The sequence below is a fragment of the Carettochelys insculpta genome, chromosome 12 (genome assembly GCF_033958435.1).
Source record: "Carettochelys insculpta isolate YL-2023 chromosome 12, ASM3395843v1, whole genome shotgun sequence".
Taxonomy (NCBI): Eukaryota; Metazoa; Chordata; order Testudines; family Carettochelyidae; genus Carettochelys; species Carettochelys insculpta.
Window position 1 is genome coordinate 9,643,968 of NC_134148.1, and position 12,605 is coordinate 9,656,572.

Here is a 12,605-nt window from a genome sequence, read left to right on the forward strand (position 1 = left end):
TGGCCAGCAGCCAAGACTCCCAGGATCCCCGTGGAGCCAAGGGTTCCGGGCGGTAGGGCTCCCAGGGCTCTGGGCATCCCCCAAAGAGAAGGGGGGGCCCTCTGGCTGGAAGCTGAAGTCCAGGACCTGCTGGCTGTCTGGGGGGATGAGGATGCCCCGATCAGGATGGAGGGGCAGAAGAGAAATGCAGATGTCTTTACCTGCCTCACCAGCAACCTCGCCACAAGGGAACACCCCCTCCGGACCCCCGACCAGATCCTCTCCAAAGTGAAGGAGCTGCGGCAGGGCTACGCCCAAGTGAGGGACTCAGCCCGGCAGTCAGGGGCAGTGCCGGCCACCTGCCCCTACTTCAGGGAGCTCCACCAGCTGCTGGGACCCAGGGAGGCTGCACCACCCAAGGAAACCCTGGCCATGGTGGAGCCAAGAAGGGCAGGGTGAGGAGCCCAAGCCAGGACCTCAATGGCCCCCACTACTGCAAGCCCTGAAGTACCTGTTGACACCAGGGACAGCAACAGCAGGAACAAGGGACCACTGTACATAGCCGAGCCCTCCAAGGGCCCTCGCTGGGCTACCTTCCCCTGGGCCTCCCCTGAACCACTCAAGGAACCCTCAGGTAGGACTGCATGTGGGATGCCCTGGCCATGTGGGGATGGTCCCTGACACAGCTGGCATGGGCCCAGGCATGTGGCCACAGGCCATAGACCCGAGGATGGCCATCATCGCTGTCGGGGGTGGGGCCCATGCATACCGGGGGGGGTGGTCCCTGGATGGGGCCATGGGCTGCCATGAGGGTCATAAGCCTGGGGGGGCGGGGAGGGCTGGGGCAGCCACTCTAACAGCCCTGCATTGATGGACCCCACAGAAGATGGGCCACCCCAGAGCCCCTCACCACAAGCGAGGAGGGATGGCGGTGGGGACAAGGCCACTGGCCCACAGTACCCAGTTTTGTGACTGATGTGGCACCACCCTCTCCCCTTATGTTTTCACAGCCTCAACGTCTGCCAGCCACCCCAGCCCCCTGGACATTCCCAGGAGCCCTGCAGCAGATGAGGAGGACGAAGGGGTGACACCTCCCTGGACTGGGTGCTGTGGTGGGCAGAGTTGCTGCCCAAGCCAGGCAGATGACCTAGTGGCAGCCCACACAGCCACATGGTGGGAGCAAAACCACTTGCTGTGGGAATGGCTCTCCATGAACCGGGTGGCCTGGGACCAGGTAGCCGGGTATCTTGACACCCTCACCCAGGCTGTTGCCAACTGCCTGGCCCAGACGCCCACCCCATGGATGGCCTTTCCTGCAGCACCCCCCGCCCCAGCCGCCCCCCTCTTTCATGGTCCCCCCCTTCCCCTGCCCCCCCCTTGCAGCTCTGCTCCCAGCCAACATGTCCCCGGCCAAACAGCAGGAGCCGGTGCGCTGGCTGTGGCCGGGCAAGCCCTGCCTCTCCAAGGCTCCCCCACCTCGTCCCCGCAAGTCCAAACCCCTAGATACTCCAGTCCGGACCTACCTCCCTGTTCCTCCCGCCCTATCCCAGCCCTGCCGTGGTCACAGCTCCCAGCCAACCAGCCACCCCCCACAGAGGATTGAAGCCCCTGCCCCCCATGTAAATAGTTCACCCCTGCCCCCCCACCGTAAAAAAATAGTTGAATTTATTTGATGCTGATACATGTCTTGCCTTGGGTGGGGATGGTGAGCAGAGTGCATGCACTTGGGGGTGCTGGTGGGGTGGGGGTGGGGGCAGGGGATGCATGGAGCAGGCTGGGCCAGGTCATGGGGCCTCTGGGCAAAGGCCTCCCGGAGGGCCTCCTGCATGCGTACCCCGTCCCGGTTCGCCTGGCAACACAGGACTGTACGTGGCTGCTCATAGTGTGGCATGGCCTCAGCTAACCAATGTGCCACAAAGCGCTCCTGATTGGTCTCCCCAAGGTTGTGGAGAGCACAGCAGGCACCTGTGACCATGGGCATACTGGGCAGTCCTACCACCAGGTGCGTCAGGAGGCACCTGAAGCACACCTGCAGATGGCCAAATGCCCCCTCAACAGTGTTGCTGGCCTGGTTGAGGCAGGCATTGAAGAGGTCCTGGCTCTCGTTGGCATGTCCCATGTAGGGGCGCATTAGCCAGGCCTGGAGAGGGTAGGCTGCATCAGCAACCATGCATCGGGCGCATGGTCACATCCTCCCACCAGCAGTTCTTGTGGGCAGGGGATGTAGGTGCTCTCTGCCATCCTGCAGCCAAGCCACAAGTTCTGCAGGATGTGGGCATCGTGGGCCCTGCCCGGCCAGCCCACACAAATGTCCGTGAAACATCCTTGGGCATCCACGAGGGCCTGGAGGACAACAGAGTGATAGCCCTTTCAGTTGATGTACCGTCCCTGGCTGTGGGGTTAGGCCCGGATGGTGATGTGGGTACTGTCCAATGCACTGATGCAGTTGGGGAATCCCAGCTGTTGGAAGGCAGCTATGGCAGTTCCACGTTGCCCAGGTGGATCAGGCGGTGTAGGAGGACCCTGTTGATGGCGGTGGCGACTACCTGCAGGGGTGTGGAGGGCACAGGCGTCCATGAGTGTGTGGTAGCGTATGGGGGACCCCACTCCCTGGGGTTCCTCTCCCCTGGAACCCCACTCCCTGGGACCCCACCATGGGTGTGTGGCCCCGGGTGCCTCACCTCCAGGAGGACGACCCCCATGGTAGCCTTTCCCACCCCGATTTGGTGGATGACCGAGCAGTTGCTGTCCAGGGTGCCCAGCTTCCACACAGCGATGGCTACTCATTTCTCCAGGGGGAGCACGGGCTGACTGGGGGTGGTCCTGGTGGTGAAGTGCTGGTGCCAGCCAATGGCACAGCTCCGTGAATGTGGTCTGAGTCATAGGGAAGTTGCAGAGCCACTGGTCGTCATCCCACTCCCCAAGGACGATGTTGTCTCACCATTCCCCACTGGTGGGGTACCACGAGAGGCAACGGCGGGCCTGGAACAAGGGGTGCTCCAGATGGACCATGGGGGAGGTGTCAGCAGGAGGCCAACCACATGTCAGGCAGCACGTACCCTTATATGGCATGCTGTCAGGATGGCCATCAGGCTGGCCATGATGTCAAGGGTGTCCCTGTCAGTGAAGTGCTGTGGGTCCATGGCCGGCAGTTGTGTGGTGGTTAACCAAGGCTCTGCCGAGTGCTGTGATGGAAGTCGCGTACTGCAAGCAGCCAGGGTCCTTAGCATGTGCACGGCAGGTGTGTTTGGGAGGGGACCCTTAACAGGGAGGCTGGCCTGTGCTCCAGGAAGGGCTTGCTGGCCATTCAACCCTGCCCTTGCCATTTCCTGCCCTGTTATTTCTAAATGAAGCTGTGGCTGGGTAGCTGCTCCATTTTGAAATGATAGGGCATCTCTTCAATGTTGCGGATCTCAATGTCAATCCACATTTTGTGTGTAGTCGCTTCCTTTCGAAGTGGCTCGCTTCAAAGTGATGGATGGGGATTACCCCTTTCGAGATCACTTCCTAGTGTGGCCACAGCCTAAGGGAACTTCTCTTTGCTGACAGCACAGTGCTTGTCAGATAAGCTCCAGAACCTTTGCAATAGCTTTAATTATAGCTGTTGATGAATTTGAGCTATAAGTCTAAAGAAGACAATGAATGTGTGTGGGGATGGAGCCATGACAGGAAGGGTGTAATTGTGGTGGGCAGAAGGTGGGGCAGGGTTGGGAAGAGGCCAAGCAGGGGCAAAGCAGGGGCAGGGATTTGGACAGAGGTGTGATGTTTTGGCGGGGAGGGAACACAGCAGAGGTGGGAAAAGATGGGGCAGGAGCAAAGTGGATGGGCTGTCCTGGCCCTGCACCCAGCCTAGGGATAGCCCATCTCCCCACTGCGGGGCACAGTCTGTTAGGTGGCCAGTTGTGGGGGGGGGGGGAGGGCTGGCTACTAGAGACAACGCTGCCAAAATTTCTTGTTGCCCTACACTGCTGCATATTTTCTATATTGGTGGGAAAGGTCCTGTGTCACTGGCAGTCAAAACAGTGACTAGAATGTTAGGAACCATTAGGAAAGCAACAGGTAAGATAGAACTATCACAATGCTTCTATATAAATCTATGATAGAACCACAACTGGAATCTGCATGCAATTCTGGCTTCTTCATCTTAAAAAAATACAAGATACATAAGAACTGGAAAAAGTATAGAGAAGGTAACAAAAATGATTGGGGGATGGAACAGGTTCTATATACAAAGAAATTTTACAAAAGACTGAAATGTTTCATCTTAGAAAAAAAGACAACTGGAGAGGAATAGGATAGAGGTTTATGATAGACATCTGTAACATCATGAATGGAGTGGAGACAGCAAATAGGGAATAGGGTCACCTAATTAAATGAAAGGGCAGCAGGCTTTTAACAAACATGAGGAAATACTTCTCACCATGCACAGTTAACCTGTGAAACTTGTTTTGAGGCAATTTTGTGAAGGCCAAAAGTATAATTGGCTTGAAAAAAAATTAGATAAGTTCCTGGAAGGTAGGTCCATCAATGGCAGTTATCCAAGATGGTCAGGGATGCAATCCCATGCTTTAGGTATCCCAAAACTACTGGTTGCCAGATGGATGGTAAGGATGGATTACTCAATAGTTATGCTGTCCTTTCATTCCCTCTAAAGCATCTGGTTCAGGCCACTGTTACAGATAGATTACTGGACTCGATGGACCATTGGTTTGACCAAGTATGGCCATTTTATGTAGAAACTGAACATTCTGGTCTTTCATTATTCCATTCCCTTGAGTGACTAAAACTTTTAAAAACCATTGACAACAGAAATTTGCCTTTCATTTTTCTAAGCGGAAAGAAGTAACATTCCTATTTGATTAGTACATTTTACACTTTGCATGAGGGAACAAATGCTTTTGTTCATTCATTTGCAAACTGTTAATAATAGGAATGTCAAACTGGTAGGTGTTTGTTTTTCCACAGAAATGCAAATTAGCTAAACTCTGTCTTTCAAGCTAACACCATCATTTCTTTGATCAGATGCTTTCCTGCAGTTTCAAGTTAATAACTTGCCCAAATTTATAAAAGTGGCCATGGATATTTAGATGCCAAACTTGAGCTATTTGGGACCTGATAGCTTATTCAGAAATGCTGAGCACCCACAATCCCACATGAAGTCCTTGGGAGCTATGGATGTCCAGCACCAACATGTATGAAACCTTCAACAAGCCTGGAGGACGCTGGCCACATAAACACTTCCCAGCGCAAAGTGGATGTGAAACGCTACAAGCCAGCAAGTTAAATGAGTATGTAAATGGACTGGATAAATGGACTGTAAGGTAGATAGAAAGTTGCTTAGCTCCTTGGGCTCAGTAGGTTGTGATCAACAGCTCAATGTCTGATTAGTGGTTGGCATCAAGCGGAGTCCCCAGAGGGTCAGTCCTGGGGCTAGTTTTAGTCAACATCTTCACTAATGACCTAGAGGAGGGAATGGATTGCACCCTCAGCAAGTTCGCAGATGACACTAAGCTGGGGCAGGGAAGTTAGATACACTGGAGGATAGGTTTAAGGATCAGAGTGACCAAGCCAAATTGGAAGATTGGGCCAAGAGAAATCTGATGAGGTTTAACAAGAACAAGTGCGGAGTCCTGCATTTAGGACATAAGAATCCCAAACACTGGTGCAGGTTGGGAACTGACTGTCTAAACAGCAGTTCTGCAGAAAAGGACTTGGACGTTTCAGTGGATGACAAGCTGGATTTGAGTCAATGTGCCTTTACAGTGAAGTAGGCTAATGGCATGCTGGGGTACATTAGGAGGAACAGTTCCAGCAGATCTAGAGAAGTGGTTGTTTCCCTTTTTTCGGCACTGATGAGGCCACATCTCAAATATTGTGTCCAATTTTCACCTCCTTCCCATTTCAGAAAGGATGTAGATGCATCGGAGAGAGTCCAGCTGAGGGCAACAAAAATGATTAGTGGTCTGGAGCACTTGACCTATGAAAAGAGACTGAGAGATTTGGGTTTATTTAGTTTGCAGAAGAGTGAGAGGTGATTTGATAGCAGCCTTCAACTTCCTAAAGAGGCTGAAGAGAGGCTGTTCTCAGTAGTAACAGATGGCAGAACAAAGAGCAATGGTCTCAAGTTACAGTGGGGGCAGGGTCTAGGTTGGATATTAGGAAAAATTATTTCACCAAGAAGGTGGTGAAGCACTGGAGTGGGTTACATAGAGAGGTGGTGGAAACTCCATCACTGGAGGTTTCTAAGTCCTGGCTTGACAAAGTTCTGGCTGGGATGATTTAGTTAGCATTGTTCCTGCTTTGGGCAGGTTGATAGACTCAATGACCTCCTGAGGTCTCTTCCAACCCTAGGATTCTACAATTCAGTTTGGGAGCACATTTACCTTTATTTGCTCAGATACACAAGGCTGTATCAAAGGGCAGGGCTGTAGCGAATGAGGCCCATACCTGACTATACACCCGCAGCCTGAGCTGATGCGGGGGCCAGAACAGTCTCTAACATAAACCACCAAAGGGGCTTAAACTGTAGCAACAGCAGTTTGGGCTGGGCATTTAGGCAAACTTTGGTAGTTGCCAGGATGGTGTGAGCCAATGCCCAGGTGCCAGCTAAAGGGTCTGGTGGGGCAAAGGGGGTGATGCCCCACCAGCAGCTATGCTAGGCAGACAGGGCAGGCTGGGTTCTTTGGTTTGTGTTTAGTTCGGGTACAGCAGCAAGAGGAAAATTACACTTAGAGAGGCTTTAACAGTTACTTTTTTATTCATACAAAGATAGAAACAATTTAACTAAGACAAATGATTAAAGTACAAGTTAGTACTCCCAGTTTTTAAAGGGGAAACAGCACAATCTAACTGAAGAAAGTTTTAGACAAGCTAGCTAGCTTAAACTAATGCAATTAATGTGTACACAAGAAAGGCAAGTTGCAGGTGTGATTTTCACCCCTGCCTCTTGGACCTGGTGGAACCAGAGTCTTTCCCTCAATTCCTATAGGAAAGAAGTGTAATACAGGTGTAATTCTTACCCCTGCCTCCTAGATCCGGTGTGACCCAGAATCTTTCTCTCAATCCCTCGGGAAGAAGTAGATACGAACCAGGCGTCCCCAGTCTCGGGAGTTAATTCCAGACCTGGCCAGCAGGTGTAGGTGATTGAAAACTCAAAGGGGGGTGGTCTGCCAAGCCCCTTTATACTCCTTTTGTCACGTACGCTTCTTCCTGGTCTCAAGTGGCCAATTGGGAGGAATATGTTTGAATCCCAGGTTTCCCAGGCAAGGTGCAAGGCTCAATTCGCACCTGTGAATTGTGGACAATTGGGCACCTTTGGAGGTGATGGGCGGGGGTTCCCCGTTCTTCCTGGGGAAGTGATCAAGGCGTGTCAATCGCCGAGATCAGCCAGGAGGGCAGCCATTAGCTAGCCCATTCACTGTCTGGTTTTTGTGTATAGTAGAGAGGCTGGGCGAGACAGCACACCTGTGTTCCCAGGACATCAAAGGCTACCTGTCTCCCCTGCTTGTTTCTCTCTCTGTCTCTCCCAGTGGGGGGGAGAGGAAGAAAAGGCCAAGTGGGGGGTTCATGTCTGGCTACAGATGGTTAACCTCAAAACAGTGCCCAGAAAATAACAACACTCCATGCTGCTGTTATGCTTCAGACAGTTCTCTTGCTTTCACCCTACTTCCTCTAAGACAGAGTCAAAGAGGTCCTCTGAGGACAGCCTATGGCTGTCTTCTGCATTTTCATAGAACCATTACAGTCCATTTATCCAACCCATACTTCCTTAACTTGTGGGCAAGAATGTTGTGGGAGACTGTATCAAAAGCTTTGTTAAAATTAATGGCTGTCACACCCATTGACTTCCCCATATCTACACAGCCAGTTACCTTATCGCAGAAGCTAATCATAGAATCATAGAATACTAGGACTGGAAGGAACCTCGAGAGGTCATCAAGTCCAGCCCTCTACCCCAATGGCAGCACCAAGTACTGTCTAAACCATCCCTGATAGACATCTATCTAACCTGTTCTTAAATATCTCCAGCAATGGAGATTCCACAACGTCCCTTGGCAATTTATTCCACTGTTTGACCACCCTGAGAGTTAGGAACTTTTTCCTAATGTCCAACCTAAACCTCCCTTGCTGCGGTTTAAGTCCATTGCCTCTAGTTCTATCCTCAGAGGCCAAAAAGAACAAGTTTTCTCCCTCCTCCTTATGACACACTTTTAGATACCTGAAAACTGCTATCACGTCGCTCCTCAATATTCTCTTTTCCAAACTAAACAAGCCCAATTCTTTCAGCCTTTCTTCATAGGTCACATTCTCTAGACCTTTAATCATTCTTGTCACTCTTTTCTGGACCCTCTCTAACTTCTCCACATCTTTCTTGAACTGCAGTGCCCAGAACTGGACACAATACTCCAGCTGAGGCCTAACCAGCGCAGAGTAGAGCAGAAGAATGACTTCTTGTGTCTTGTTCACAACACACCTGTTAATGCATCCCAGAATTATGTTTGCTTTTTTTGCAACAGCATCACACTGTTAACTCATATTTAGCTTGTGGTCCACTATATCCTCTAGATCCCTTTCTGCTGTAGTTATTCCTAGACAGTCCCTCCCCATTCTGTATGTGTGAAACTGATTGTTCCTTCCCAAGTGGAGCACTTTGCATTTGGTCCTTATTAAACTTCACCCTGTTTACCTCAGACCATTTCTCCAATTTATCCAGATCATTTTGAATTATGACCCTATCCTCCAAAGCAGTTGCAACTCCTCCTAGCTTGGTATCATCTGCAAACTTAACAAACATACTTTCTATGCTAATATCTAAATCGTTGATGAAGATATTTAACAGAGCCAGTCCTAAAATAGACCCCTGTGGAACCCCATTTATACTTTTCCAGCAGGACTGAGAACCATTAAGAACTACTAATCAGATTGGTCAGGCATGACTTACCAGTGGTGAATCCATGTTGACTATTCCTGATTATTTTCACATCTTCCAGGTGCTTCAAAATGGATTCTTTGAGGATCCCCTCCATGATTTTTCCAGGGACGGAGGTAAGGCTGATTGGTCTATAGCTCCCTCGACTGTCCATCTTCCCTTTTTTAAAAATGGGCACTACATTTGCCTTTTTCAATTATCCAGAACCTCTCCCAATCTCCAGGAGTTTTCAGAGATAATGGCCAAAGGCTCTGCAGTGACATTTGTCAATTCCCTCAGTACCCGTGGATGCATTAAATCCAGACGCATGGATTTGTGTCTGTCTAGCTTTTCTAAATAGCTCTTAACCTGTTCAGTCCCCACTGAGGGCTGACCACTTCCTTCCATACTGCATTGCTTAGTGCAGTAGTCTGGGAACTAACCTTATCTGTGAAGACTGAGGCAAAAAAGCATTGAGTACTTCAGCTTTTCCCACATCATTTGTTGCTAGGTTACCTCCTTCACCCAGTAAGGGCCCAAACGCTCTTATTATTTCTTCACCAGGGGAATTTTCCCATGGCCAGTGAAGCCAACAGCTGCAATGGGCCCCAGGGAAAGGAGGTTCTGGCTCCATGATCCCAGAAGGGTTAGAGCCATGTGCAGTCAGACCTTAACTTTGAGCCCCCTCCCATCCCCACATCAGCATGAGGGGCACTGCCACAGCAGTTCAAGGGAACCTGGGGCTCAGGCAACGGCCATTGCCAAAGCAGCAGTCATAGTGACCAGAGCCCCAGATCCCTTTGAAATGCTGGGCCCCTGTGCAACTTTGCCCCCTTTCCCCATTGCAGGTCTTCCCATGACTAGATCTATGCGTAGCAGGGCACCTTATCCAAAGGGAAGGGGTGTGTGTGTGAAAACCTTACCCTAGGTGTGATGCCACTTGTTTCAGTGGGGACATGTTTAGATCTCTATTGTGTTTATTGTTCTTTTGTATGGTTATATAATGTGCATCATCATGGCTCTACTTCAGATTTTTGGGCAGTAGTGTTATTCCATCAACAGGGATTTCTTTGTGTGAGAAACTGCTGTAAGGGCGCACTGCTCCAGTGAAAGCAGGCTGCTTTCTAAAGCACCATAAAGGGCGCACTGCTCCAGTGAAAGCAGGCTGCTTTCTAAAGCACCATAAATTCTTGCTGTCTGGTTTTCAGAGCCCCTGACTTGGAATGCTGATAAACCAGGTAAAACTGCTAACCTTTAAATAGAGGTTGGATGAGCAGTAATAACAGCAGCAGCAGCTTGATCTCACAAACTATATACAGTCACACCAATGTGTCAGTGTTTTGTTGCCCCTTTTCAACCAGAGTAGCTACTCAAATTTAATGGCTCTGGGTTGTTCCAGATGGGAGCAGAAGTTGGTGACAGATAGTTGTTTGATGCATTTTATTTAGTTACAAAGAACGTACAATTCTGCATCTGAATGGAGACAGAACAAGCAGAACAGACCCAGACGCACTCACTAGCTCTTTCCACTATGCGCACAAGCTATTGCTGGCTTACTTCCTTTTTATCTGGGTCTAACTATCTCTCTTCTTCACTGTTCTCAGATTCGCTCGCACCCCCATATCTGGTTGCAAATTCCCCACTGAAACTTCACACAGTGCTAGTTTCTAGGCAGACTGTTTGAGGCTCTGGGATTGTCTGTGCTTAAAGTGCTAGACCTGTGCCACTGTAGTGTTTCATTGTTGATATTACTTATGCCAACTGATGGCTTTTCCTGCTTGTGAAAGTAATCTGACTTCTCAAGGGGCAGAGGCCATGCAGGGAATATAATTTTTACACTGACCTAGTGGTAGGTACACCAGGTGTTAGGTCAATACATCTATCTCACAAAAGGTGTGGATTTTTCACATCCCTAAGGCATGAAGTTTACTTACCTCAGGTCCACCATCACTGACACCCTGTCGCTGGAGACTGAGCTAAACAGAAGGATTGGAACATAAGAACATAAGAATGGCCATACTGGGTCAGACCAAAGGTCCATCCAGCCCAGTATCCCATCTGCCAACAGTGGCCAATGCCAGGTGCCCCAGAAAAGGAGAACAGAAGACAATGATCAAGTGATTTATCTCCTGCCATCCATCTCCTGCCCTTGTACTGAAGGCTAGGGCACCATACTTTACCCCTGGCTAATAGCCATTTATGGACCTAACCTACAAAAATTTATCGAGCTCTTTTTTAAACCCTAATAGAGTCCTTGCCTTCTCAGCCTCCTCCGGCAAGGAGTTCCACAGGTTGACTGTACGCTGTGTGAAGAAAAATTTCCTTTTATTAGTTTTGAACCTACTACCCATCAATTTCATTTGGTGTCCCCTAGTTCTTGTATTATGGGAAAAGGTAAATAATTTTTCTATGTTCACTTTCTCCACACCATTCATGATTTTATATACCTTTCTCTCTATATATATATACCTCTATCATATCACCCCTCAATCGCCTCTTTTCCAGACTGAAATAGTCCCAGTCTCTCTAGCCTCTCCCCATATGGAACCCATTCCAAACCTCTAATCATCTTAGTCGCCCTTTTCTGAACCTTTTCTAATGCCAATATATCTTTTTTGAGGTGAGGAGACCACATCTCCACACAGTACTCAAGATGTGGGCGTTCCATAGTTTTATATAGGAGAAGTATGATATCTTTTGTCTTATTATGTATCCCTTTTTTAATAATTCCTAACATCCTATTTGCTTTACTAACTGCCACTGCACACTGCGTGGATGTCTTCAGAGAACTATGTCTTTAGAGCACCCTATGGAAAAGCAGCCATAACTCTGTTCAGACTTAGCAAGAGAGTGTGGAACAACAACAAGCTGTACACTCACACCAAAATGCAAGTCTACAGAGCCTGCATCCTCAGCACCCTCCTCTACGGCAGCGAGTCTTGGACCTTGTACACCTGCCAGGAGAAGAGGCGGAATGTCTTCCACTTGCGCTGCCTCAGGCACATTCTTGGGATATCATGGAAGGACAGAGTGCCCAACAACACCGTCCTCGAGCAAGCTGGAATTCCAACCATGCATACCCTCCTCAGGCAGCAACAGCTCTGCTGGCTTGGCCACATCCACAGGATGAATGATGGAAGGATCCCAAAAGACATCCTGTATGGTGAGCTAGCCTCTTGCAAAAGACCTCCTGGATGCCCCCAATTGAGCTACAAAGACATCTGTAAGAGGGACCTCAAGGAGGCAGACGTCGACCCAGATAGTTGGGAAGAGCTGGCAGATGACCACAGCAGCTGGAAGCAGGAACTACACAAGGGCCTTCAGAAGGGCGAGATGAAGATCAGACAGCTGGCAGAGGAGAAGCAAGCCCGTAGAAAGGACAGCAAGGACCTGCCAGACACTCACTACATATGCAGCAGATGTAGCAAGGACTGTCACTCTCGTGTGGGCCTCCACAGTCACAGTCAACGCTGTAAATGACTATCTTAAATGGAGTTACGAAGGGCACAATCCATAGTCTACACAAACTGAAGGATGCCTAGGAGGAGGAAGGCATGAAGTCATACCAATGCAAAATTCTAGTGTAGTCCAGCCATCTGTTTTAGGTGTGGCCTCTTACAGTTACCTTTAATAGGGTTTTATAATGGTATTTTTTTTATTTAGGGGGTGAGAGCTAAGGGGTGGGAAAAAGAAATGGAACCCTGTTGTTCCGTGCTTG